Source organism: Lemur catta, chromosome 26, assembly GCF_020740605.2.
Source record: "Lemur catta isolate mLemCat1 chromosome 26, mLemCat1.pri, whole genome shotgun sequence".
NCBI classification, from domain to species: domain Eukaryota; kingdom Metazoa; phylum Chordata; class Mammalia; order Primates; family Lemuridae; genus Lemur; species Lemur catta.
In genome coordinates, this window is record NC_059153.1 from 7,856,827 (window position 1) to 7,869,423 (window position 12,597).

Consider the following 12,597-nt stretch of genomic DNA (forward strand, 5'->3'; position numbering starts at 1 on the left):
TTTTTCCATAGGTACTAATACTCAAATGATACAGTTTTCAAAAATGTTACTAAGCCCCACCCTTGTTTATTACTTGTTCTACTGTTTGTGGCTTGCAATTCAGGGAATCTCATCGGTTTCATAATTTTAACAAAATTTATCATAAATATTACTTCAGTAAATGGGATAACATAATTGTCCACTGTTACTGAGCTACTTAATCACAGCAAGGGCAGAAAATTAATGGATGTCATAACCTAACTTGGACTACCACTGTTCCTCCCCTACCTGCTCAAACTCTGAATCAGCAGATCTTTGCTAGAATGATGCTTAATCTCCATGCCCGTCTCCAACTGACGTGGAAGGCAAAACCCTATTTTTATTTAAGTTGAACAAAGGCAATGCAAGTTGACGTTTTCTCATTTCTGACTACTAACAACATATTTGCACACAACATTCCACACTACTGAGCTCCATTTGCATTTCATAGATCATATTATGGGCCTATCTCTGTACTGAAAGTCCCAACACAATTTTAATATTGGGTGTCACCTGTTTTTGCCTTGACACACACTGTTACCTTGGAGCTAGTCAGCAAATGGGCCAATGATGTTTCAGGGACTGGATAAAACACGGAATGCTTCACCGATGTTCATGTCTACCTTGGGCAGGGACCATGCTAATCTTCTCTGCAGGGTTCCAATTTTAGTGTATATGCTGCCGGAGCAAACACAAAGCCCTACTTTTCTTTGTGGATACTGAAGACTCATGGATGAAGCTTGGCTCTGTTAAATTCAACTATTCTACTTTAGATTCAGAGAATTCTGTTGAATGGCTTTCTTGCTAGGAAGAATCTGAAAATAATTTTAGAACATGACACACACACGCAAGTGCCTTGGGAGGTTTTCATTGCTAACAGTAAACAGGTCACTTGCCAGGCCAACTGTGAGTTGGTGACCACTACTCTGGGGAAGGACAATATGGGAATTTCTACTACCTAAGAAAAGGTGCTACACGGGATAGAAAGGGCCCTCAGGATACAGATGTGGTAGCAAAGAAGTAGGGAAATTCTCATCTCTTCCTGTAACATTATTTGAACCTCTCTGAACTTTAGAACAATCCCAACTACTACTTGCTGTAGAAAAGACAGACAAAGGCCTCAAAGGGTAACTGACCATTACCTTTGAGACCTTGCTCAAAGGTCTAGGCTAAGTCTAGGCTAACATGAGTACTCCACAGACAGTTCTGAGTGTGAGGGAAAGGTCAACTTGCTCACTATGTGTGTGGCTAAAGCTATGAGGCCCGACTGCCAGAGCAGAGTACTGGTGTTTTGGGAATGATGGCTGAGCAATTAAGCATTTGAATGTGATCTAAAAAAAATAACTTTGAAATCTAAGTACGTATCACTATGAAGACTGCGGGATCTGGGTCAGTTAGGGCACCCTGGTAGCAAAGGTCAATCCTTCCCAGACTGCAGGACCAGTCTCAATAGCAACAAGGCAGCACCAGAACCGACAGAATGATTGAAAGGTCCTTTAATTCCCTTCCTTTTTTTAGATTTTACCAAATTGTTTAGAGACATGGTCTCACTCTGTCACCCAAGCTGGGATGCAGTGGCACAATCATAGCTTACTGGTGCTTCAAACTCCTGGGATTAAGTGATCCTCCTGCCTCAGCCCCTTGACTACCTAGGAATGCAGGCAGGCACCACCACCCAATGCCTATTTTTTTTTTTTTTAAGAGATGGGGTCTACCTATGCCACCCAGGCTGTTCTTGAACACCTAGCCTCAAGTAATCATCCTGCCTAAGCCTCCCAAAGTGCTGGGATTATAGGCGTGAGCCTTCACACCTAGTTTTCCCCTCCTTCTAACCTTTAATTAGAACTCTCTTCCTTGTACTTAGGGAAACCCTTCCTTTCTTGAAAAATTCAAGCAGGAGGGTAGAGGACATAATGCCCAAAGGATTCACAGGCACTCAGATACCCAAGCAGAGAGACTCCTGGAAAAACAGAATCCTGGAAGTTGTACTTCTATTTCCCATAGTATTGTCTAAACGTCTTCCTTCTTATGGGCTCCCACTTCCAGATCCCTCCCCTCTTCTGCAGGGCTCCATGGCAGTCTCCAACCTCTAAATATTCAGCCTAAGAAAGCACAGATTCCTGAAAGGATGGGCCCAAGTGACCAAGAGCAGGAGATCTCTATTTCCCTGCTCCTAGAAAACAAGTGAAAGGGACGCTCAGTCACACTCTCCTAGCACAGACATGTTACAAACTACCCAACTGAAGCTCCATGAGGGATCTCCCAGCCATTCCCACCCCTGCCTTCCCTACATGTACATGGGAAGGACATCAGTGAATTGGGAAAAGAGGTGGCGGAGACACCGGACCTGGGACACACATCTGTCTTTCAGGAACCTCCAGACCCTAGGAATTGAGGGGCTCTCAGCCAGTCCTCTGTAACTTGAGGTGGAAGCAGATCATACCACATTCTGATCTGCTCTACAGATTCTTCCAAAATTCTTCAAACATCTTTCAATAGCAACCTCCAAATCTGTCAGTTCCTCCAATTAAACAAAAAAACAGCAAGCTCTTCAGGACTCCCTTTGAGTCCTCTATTTTAAGATACTCTTCTAGATAACTCCCGACTCCCTGTGTCCTTCATTCCTATGATTCATCTTTATCAAACTTCTCAGACACTCCAATATTCCGATTTCTTTTCTAAAACGCTCATTCCTGTACAACCCACTGTTGTTTCTCTTCAAATTTGGTGTTCCCCTGCTAATTCCATTCATATCCACTAACACTGAGCTCATCAGCTAATTCCATTCTTATCCTTTTCCGTTGGCTTCACTAGACCCACACCCACTGTCTATTATTAAAACACTCACCTACAGGATGATAAACAAGGAAGAGTACTGGGCTTTCGATTAAGAAACCTGAGTTCACATCTCATTTCTAACACTGATTATCTCCAAATGAGTCACTTTAATCTCTTTGACTTTCAGGTTCTCCACCTGAGCAATTACTAGGGCAGGATGTTAAGCACAGGTGGAATTCCTAGAGAATACTTTGCTTGGTCTCTTAAGATTGCTTAAAATCCTGAAATTCTGTGTGCTTTGGATTTCCTCTATAGGAAAATGTGCAAGACTTAGCTGGCAGAATGGAAAGGAAAAAAAACACAACAAAAGAAATACCAAAAAAGGCAGAGAAGAAAGAAAACAAAATCAAGACAAGATTAGGGAAAAGTCACAGAAGAAGAAAAAAGATGCTAGGAAAAAAGAAAAATCTTCATGAACTAGGCATGTGCAGTAGCTGAGGATAGTCTTACTGTCTACTTACTGGGAAGTCAGTAAGTAGAAAGATCAATCAGAAAAATCCTCTAAATAGACGCTAACTGTAATTAACAAAACATGGCATACCTGTAGACATCCTTCACTTACAGGAAATTAACTCCTTCTAGGACTTGCTTGGTCTTGCTTATGTTAAACCTATGGTCCTGTGGCCACGGCAAAGTGAGATCTGCCCTCAAACTTTTGATGGTGAAAACAATGACCACTGCAATTGTTGAACATATCAGGACAAGCTGTTGACTAACCAGGCTTCTAAGGAACACTTTTGAGGAGAGTTAACGAATAACTAAATCTGACTTTCTGCATCGATCTCAGTTGGACCTGTACCTGGATCCCAGTGCTGCACAGTTCTTTATCATATGCTCAGGGGAAGAAGTAGGGATTTGGGAGCCAGGCAGGTTTATTGTCAAATCATGGGTCAGCTACTTGTTCGCTATGGGATCATGGGACAATTAGTCAACTTCAGAACCACAGTAGCCTAATTCCTAAACAGGAATAGCACAAGTACTTTGCAAGTATTTGTGGAGATTATATGAGATGATCAATGTTAAGTACATGATATGGCATCTAGCTCATAGTAGAACACTCATCAAATATTAGTTTCTTTGCTTTGTATTCCCTTAGTGAACACATAATTTTTAAAAAATATGTAAGATCCTACCTGAACACGGGGTCTCCAGCAATCTCATCCACTACTAAAGAAAAAAGTAAAATATATTTTAAATCAACCATATAAAATTATGGAACATTAAAAGCCTACGATAGCATGCTGGCCTATAATCCCAAGGTAATTAGGAGGCTGAAGTGAGCGTATTGCTTGAGGCTGACACTTTAACCCTGCAGTGCGCTATGATCACATAAAATCATTGGATATGCTAAGATACTGTATTGCTGATCACAAGCTCCTCTTATTCGTTTCTAAGATTTCTGTTCATTTCTTCTGAAACTAAAAACACTGTTCACATACTAAAGGAGGCTCTTGAAAGAACAAGTCAAAAAGTGCATACAGTTGCCTCCGAAGCATAGGAAGAGTTATGCACTGCTCCAAGACAGATGGTTGTGACCATTAAGGACCACTAGGACCTCCAAGTTATTTCGAGGGTAATGGGGGTTTATCATACAGACAGATAGATAGACAGATATAGATATAGATATAGATAGAAGGTTAAAAGTGTTGTGATCCAAGCCACCAAGTATTCTAGTTAAATCACAGATTAGCAACTTCTGAACAAATATAATACCAGGAAAGCATTTCACATGAAAACTATGCCAGATAGAACACATAGTATTTGACAACCCAGAAGACACCTAAAATCTTGGCAGCCCACCATCAGTGACGCTGTCATTGTGGTACAGACATTTGCCGTTAGAATCTAAGAGAATACCAGGTACACTTTAGGACAAGTAGCCAACTGTCTTCAAAGGAAATAATAAACACTTGTAAGACATACACATGTTAGTAATATGTTCTCACACTATTTTCTCGTTGGAGATGAAATTAAAAAGAAAGCAGGAAAAGCAGAGATATCAGAAGAAGGCAAATGGAAGGAGAACTGCACTAATGAAGACATTCAGGTACTGACTTTTCTACTGAAGTCCCCAGAATTCCCCAAGTACTGAGAACCAGTATATTCAGCATATCCCCTTACAGTTTCCTCCATATATTCTTTCAGTTTTCTGCAGTATAGTATTTAAACGATGTCAGTTTCTCCAACTTGCAGGTCTGTAATCCATTGCTGACCAAAATTTGAAACCCAGTCCCAAAATGGCTGTGTTATGATTCCACGTCAGAGGGAGGGTATGTATGTTCCACAGTGGCTTCCAGTGTTGCTGCCAGGTTTTGTTTCAGAATGCGTGCACAAGAGCTCATCAAGGCCGTGAGTATAAAGCAAGCATTTCCACAACAAGCAGATAAGAGAGACACCACTTCCCCTTACAGGTGATCTTCAGGTTTTAACAATTTTGGAGTAATATTGGCACATTGGACTCACCAGTCTAGACAATTTTCCTGACCCTATGTGGATACCTGCTGCAGTTACAAAACTTTTAGGTAGCATCTTAAAGATGTGTCCTTCCACATCTGGACACCACAAGTACGAGTCACATACAAAGTAGACCTTACAATTTTAAAATTGTTGTTTTGAAAAGGGAACCACCACACATGAGAAAGTTCACTCCAACTCGCTTTAGTAATCTTACTTGTCAGAATTTATAGTCTCCTACTTGAAATTCTCATGTTTTAAAAAATCTTTACAACATAACTTGCTCTGATTCCTCTCCGACATTTCTCTACCCACTGCTCAGTCTTCTTTGCTGACTCCTTTTCTTTTGGGAAACGTGGATGCGCCAAGGGTTTTGGCACTGGCCGCCTTCTCATTCTACATCTTCCCTATCAAGGAGAAGCTCATTCAGATCTATGACTTTGGTAATTACAGTAACAGTATTCCAAGTCTGTGACTCCAACCTCAGGGTCCCATCTCCTGGTAGAAATGCCTATCATCCAATTACCAACTGAAAATATCCCACAGGAATATCCCGTTAAACTCAACATGGATAGAAAACAGTTAATCTTCCCTGTTGACCTGCTGCTCTTCTCTATACACCTGACAGTTTGCTACTCTTTCCTCGTGTCCAATTTAAACGTGACTGCATAACCTGGAAACCTGTGAGTCAGACAGCTGAGATTTCTCTCTGCCCTTAAATTTGAACATTCAGTAACCACTAAATCATATGAACTGTCTTTCTCTTCTAACTCCTCTTTACATGTCTACCACCAAGGTTTTATTTCAAGATTCAGCATGGACTCTTAACTTCTGGCTCTCACAGGGGGAAAAACCCACCAACTATTATCATTACTTCTTAAATCTAAAAAAATAATAAGTAAAAAAAGGAAAAGGCAAGAAAAAGAACAACGTCTTAAAATGAATAAACTGACCTTCCTAACTATTTCCTTCGCTGTGGATGGGTAAACACTAGATTGCTACTAATCCAAGCTTTGTGTGACAAGGAAACTACAACTTTGACTATTGTAAAAGCTTCCTTCTCTTGTCCTCCAGTCTCATTAGATGGTAACCTGCCATCTACCTTCTACATGGGGGGTCAGCAAACTACAGGCCACAGGCCACATCTACCCTGCCACACGGTTATTTAAACCAAGCTTCGTCGGAGCACAGTCATGTCTATTTGCTTACCTCTTATCTATGACTGCTTTCATACTACAATGGCAGGGTTGAATAGATATGACTGAGACCACCTGGCCTAAAAGGTGTACTACCTCAACCCTTTACAGAGAAAGCTTGACCATCCCTGCTTTACACCATAACCACAATGCCCTCATACTCAATTCTAATCCTGTGACTCCCAGGAAAATGGAACTGCTGGAAAACCTTGCAAATCTGACCCATGAGTCTCAGCTTTTGCACTTGCTGTTCTTGGACCTCATGTGCAATCCTGCTAGGTGTTCCTTCTGCCAAGCACCATCTTTCTGCCTCTTTACCTGGCAAACTTCTACTCACTCTGCCTTGCTTACCTTCAATCCTAGTCAATGTCTAAAGAATTAATTCTGCATGATAGACTTAAAGTGTCTGGCACACATTTAACACGATAAGCACAAGGTAAATGATGATTATATTAATAAGCTCCCAGAGGGCATCTGGCACCCAGTAACCACTGAATAAAGTAGTAAATAATATAAGTAACAATAAAAATAAGTTCCTGACTGTATTTGTAAAATGTACGTGTTTAGTTACATCGGAACAATACTTATCACCCAAAAGACATTTCATAGCTATTTGTGAGGTGGGCAAGTGAATACGATGAATAAAAATGGTTTGACAGTCCCGTTGAAGAAACACAGAAGTTAAACAGGAACAGGTCTAGCTTATCACAAGCACCTCAAAGACAAAAACTATGCCTACTCGACCTTTGTCTCCTACTACTTACAATACCTAAATTATGGAATTTCTTTGATGAATATATACTACATTAAAGGTGCCCTCATATACCTCAGATTGTACAAGGATGTAGGTGTCCCACGTAGGTAGCACAGTAGCATTTTTGTTATTGTGAAATAGTTCTCTACTTTTATTATTATTGGTTTAGCCCACGGTTGGGCTACTGGAATATTTCTTAGGAAAATCATTTGGCTAAGGGACACAAAGTCACTGTTATCATGACAATTATCCAGCAGATAGGAGAACACATCTCGTTCTAGTGAAGGAAATATATATCATTTGGTTTTAACCTATGGGGAATGAATTCAATAATAGTGAGACCTTGTTGGTATACGGATTTCTAACATAATCTGTACTTCTCAACAAAGAATTGCTTTTCTGACATCTTCATTCAACAGGTATCTTTATAAAATAATCCACTGGCTTGGTATGGTGGCCCATGATGCTTGTAATCCTAGCACTATAGGAGGCTGAGGCAGGAGGATCCTTGAGGGCAAGAGTTCCAGACCAGTCTGAGCAAGAGTCAGACCCCATCTCTACTAAAAATAGAAAAAATTAGCCAGCAAACTAAAAATAGAATGAAAAAAGTAGTTGGGTGCAGTGGCAAGCACCTGTAGTCCCAGCTACTCAGGAGGCTGAGGCAGGAAGATTGCTTGACGCCAGCAGTTTGAGATTGCTGTGAGCTAGGCTGATGCCATGGCACTCTAGCCTGGGAAACAAAGTGAGTCTCTCTCTCTCTCAAAAAAAGAAAGAAACCATCTCTGCAAAAAAAATTTAAAAATAAGCTGGGCTTGGTGCCATGCACCTGTAGTTCCAGCTACTCGGGAGGCTGAGGCAGGAGGATCATTTGAGCCCTGGAGTCTGAGGTTACAGTGAGCTATGATGATCCTACTGCACTGACTGCACTCTAGGCCCTGCACTCTAGCCTGGGCAACAGAGTGAGTGAGACCTTGTCTCCAAAAATAAATACATAAAATAATATTCTCCTATTAGTATTGCTGCACACTGGCCACAATTTGCAGTTAATATTGTCATTTGTTCATGCTATCACAAAGGTATTTTTGAGTTCTCGGTTTTAAAAATAGTTACTTTTCTGTGACACAAATCACTATGTAATACAAATACATAGTCTCCCTTTGACAACAGGTGTTTGAACTGCAGGGGTCCACTTAGATGCAGATTTTCTTCTGCTCTGTCACCCAGACACAGCTGGACCAACCTCTCCTATTCCCCCTCCTCTTTATCAGCCTAGTCAATGTGAAGATAGAGAGGATAAAGACCTTTATGATGATCCACTTCCAGTTCATGAATAGGAAATGTATTTTTTCTTCCTTATGATTTTCTTCATAACAGTGGCTTTTCACTAGCTTACCTAATTGTGAGAATACAATATAGAACACATATGACATACAACCCATGTGTTAATTGGCTATTTATGTTATCACAAGGCTTCCAGTCCACAGTAGGCTGTAAGTAAAGTTTTGCAAAGTAAAATGTTATACACAGATTTTCGGATGAAAGGGGATTGACGTCCCTAACCCTCCCATGGTTCAAGGTCAACTGTAACTACTGTTCACTAAATGCAAACCATTTATTATAAAAATTAAATAGAAGATGCATTTTTATACCAAGTGCAATTCATTATAATGTGACTGGAAACGGAATATACTAACTTAAAAATCTTCTTTCTTATTTAGCCAAAAATATCAAACAGCATTTTAGGGACCAAAATTAAATAAATGATTTCTTTCCAGACAATATTGTTTGAGATAATAAATGACGTACGCCTAACTTAAAGTAACTCCGCATTCTAGACTACTAAAAAACATTCAAGAAGAAATATGCATGCAGTTTACACATTGACCTTTTAAACTCCTCCTTTATACTCAAAACTTCACTATTCCTACTTATGTATCTATTGTACGCCCACCAAAGAGGCAGTCACTGTCAGAAGGCTTACCTGGATTGCTAATTTGAGAAGGATTTTCCAGAATCTTTTCTTCTTTATCTTGTGAAATTTCTTGGGGAATTCTATTTCTAAAAATGTAATGAATAAAATTACTATTTTAATACTGACATGAAAATCATTTACCGAATAAATTAAATTCTGAAGAGTATTTCAGACAATATCAGAGCTATTATAATAACAGATCTTTAATTATCCCATATACCTCAAGTTTGTAAGCTCAACAAACTTCTTTTTTTTTTTTTTTTTTTTTTTTTTTTGAGACAGAGTCTCACTTTGTTGCCCGGGCTAGAGTGAGTGCCGTGGCATCAGCCTAGCTCACAGCAACCTCAGACTCCTGGGCTTAAGCGATCCTACTGCCTCAGCCTCCCGAGTAGCTGGGACTACAGGCATGAGCCACCATGCCCGGCTAATTTTTTTGTATATATATTTTTTTTAGTTGGCCAGATAATTTCTTTCTATTTTTAGTAGAGACGGGGTCTCACTCTTGCTCAGGCTGGTCTCGAACTCCTGACCTCGAGCGATCCACCCGCCTCGGCCTCCCAGAGCTAGGATTACAGGCGTGAGCCACCGCGCCCGGCCTCAACAAACTTCTTATTAAGCTTCTAGTTAAAGAAGAAAAGTAAGGCGAAGTACTCATGAAGGGAGTATAGAGCAGTGAATTAACCAGAGGTCCCTTGACATGATGCACCGTGTCCTGAACTCAGAAGAAGTCCTAGCTCTCTGTAAGCAATGGCTATTTTTTCTTGGACAAGTTGCTTCTCTCAGGCTCATTGCCTTCTAAAACTAAGGATTTTACTGCCTTAGTTCACTGGGTTCTAAAACAACATTTAATGAGAGAACAGTTTTACAAGGCTCAGAAAGATAGGGAATCAATGGAATAATTTGTCCTTGAACTTTATGGCTGAAATGATTTTGGAATCCCAAACAAAACACAATTGTATTTTTCCATAGGTACTAATACTCAAATGATACAGTTTTCAAAAATGTTACTAAGCCCCACCCTTGTTTATTACTTGTTCTACTGTTTGTGGCTTGCAATTCAGGGAATCTCATCGGTTTCATAATTTTAACAAAATTTATTATAAATATTACTTCAGTAAATGGGATAACATAATTGTCCACTGTTACTGAGCTACTTAATCACAGCAAGGGCAGAAAATTAATGGATGTCATAACCTAACTTGGACTACTACTGTTCCTCCCCTACCTGCTCAAACTCTGAATCAGCAGATCTTTGCTGGAATGATGCTTAATCTCCATGCCCGTCTCCAACTGACGTGGAAGGCAAAACCCTATTTTTATTTAAGTTGAACAAAGGCAATGCAAGTTGACATTTTCTCATTTCTGACTACTAACAACATATTTGCACACAACATTCCACACTACTGAGCTCCATTTGCATTTCATAGATCATATTATGGGCCTATCTCTGTACTGAAAGTCCCAACACAATTTTAATATTGGGTGTCACCTGTTTTTGCCTTGACACACACTGTTACCTTGGAGCTAGTCAGCAAATGGGCCAATGATGTTTCAGGGACTGGATAAAACACGGAATGCTTCACCGATGTTCATGTCTACCTTGGGCAGGGACCATGCTAATCTTCTCTGCAGGGTTCCAATTTTAGTGTATATGCTGCCGGAGCAAACACAAAGCCCTACTTTTCTTTGTGGATACTGAAGACTCATGGATGAAGCTTGGCTCTGTTAAATTCAACTATTCTACTTTAGATTCAGAGAATTCTGTTGAATGGCTTTCTTGCTAGGAAGAATCTGAAAATAATTTTAGAACATGACACACACACGCAAGTGCCTTGGGAGGTTTTCATTGCTAACAGTAAACAGGTCACTTGCCAGGCCAACTGTGAGTTGGTGACCACTACTCTGGGGAAGGACAATATGGGAATTTCTACTACCTAAGAAAAGGTGCTACACGGGATAGAAAGGGCCCTCAGGATACAGATGTGGTAGCAAAGAAGTAGGGAAATTCTCATCTCTTCCTGTAACATTATTTGAACCTCTCTGAACTTTAGAACAATCCCAACTACTACTTGCTGTAGAAAAGACAGACAAAGGCCTCAAAGGGTAACTGACCATTACCTTTGAGACCTTGCTCAAAGGTCTAGGCTAAGTCTAGGCTAACATGAGTACTCCACAGACAGTTCTGAGTGTGAAGGAAAGGTCAACTTGCTCTCTATGTGTGTGGCTAAAGCTATGAGGCCCGACTGCCAGAGCAGAGTACTGGTGTTTTGGGAATGATGGCTGAGCAATTAAGCATTTGAATGTGATCTAAAAAAAATAACTTTGAAATCTAAGTACGTATCACTATGAAGACTGCGGGATCTGGGTCAGTTAGGGCACCCTGGTAGCAAAGGTCAATCCTTCCCAGACTGCAGGACCAGTCTCAATAACAACAAGGCAGCACCAGAACCGACAGAATGATTGAAAGGTCCTTTAATTCCCTTCCGTTTTTTAGATTTTACCAAATTGTTTAGAGACATGGTCTCACTCTGTCACCCAAGCTGGGATGCAGTGGCACAACCATAGCTTACTGGTGCTTCAAACTCCTGGGATTAAGTGATCCTCCTGCCTCAGCCCCTTGACTACCTAGGAATGCAGGCAGGCACCACCACCCAATGCCTATTTTTTTTTTTAAGAGATGGGGTCTACCTGTGCCACCCAGGCTGTTCTTGAACACCTAGCCTCAAGTAATCATCCTGCCTAAGCCTCCCAAAGTGCTGGGATTATAGGCGTGAGCCTTCACACCTAGTTTTCCCCTCCTTCTAACCTGTAATTAGAACTGTCTTCCTTGTACTTAGGGAAACCCTTCCTTTATTGAAAAATTCAAGCAGGAGGGTAGAGGACATAATGCCCAAAGGATTCACAGGCACTCAGATACCCAAGCAGAGAGACTCCTGGAAAAACAGAATCCTGGAAATTGTACTTCTATTTCCCATAGTATTATCTAAACGTCTTCCTTCCTATGCGCTCCCACTTCCAGATCCCTCTCTCTTCTGCAGGGCTCCATGGCAGTCTCCAACCTCTAAATATTCAGCCTAAGAAAGCACAGATTCCTGAAAGGATGGGCCCAAGTGACCAAGAGCAGGAGATCTCTATTTCCCTGCTCCTAGAAAACAAGTGAAAGGGACGCTCAGTCACACTCTCCTAGCAGAGACATGTTACAAACTACCCAACTGAAGCTCCATGAGGGATCTCCCAGCCATTCCCACCCCTGCCTTCCCTACATGTACATGGGAAGGACATCAGTGAATTGGGAAAAGAGGTGGCGGAGACACCGGACCTGGGACACACATCTGTCTTTCAGGAACTTCCAGACCCTAGGAATC

At 40.9% G+C, this 12,597-nt stretch overlaps 2 non-coding genes across 2 annotated transcripts; both read right to left on the reverse strand.

Moving 5' to 3' along the window:
- Window positions 1-605: 605 nt before the first annotated feature.
- On the reverse strand, window positions 606-712 carry LOC123627779. Its single transcript, XR_006731489.1, has one exon. It is a non-coding gene; the product is annotated as a U6 spliceosomal RNA (small nuclear RNA).
- A 10,083-nt stretch (window positions 713-10,795) lies between these two features.
- Window positions 10,796-10,902, reverse strand: LOC123627780. The gene has a single exon (XR_006731490.1). It is a non-coding gene; the product is annotated as a U6 spliceosomal RNA (small nuclear RNA).
- Between the last annotated feature and the right edge of the window lie 1,695 nt (window positions 10,903-12,597).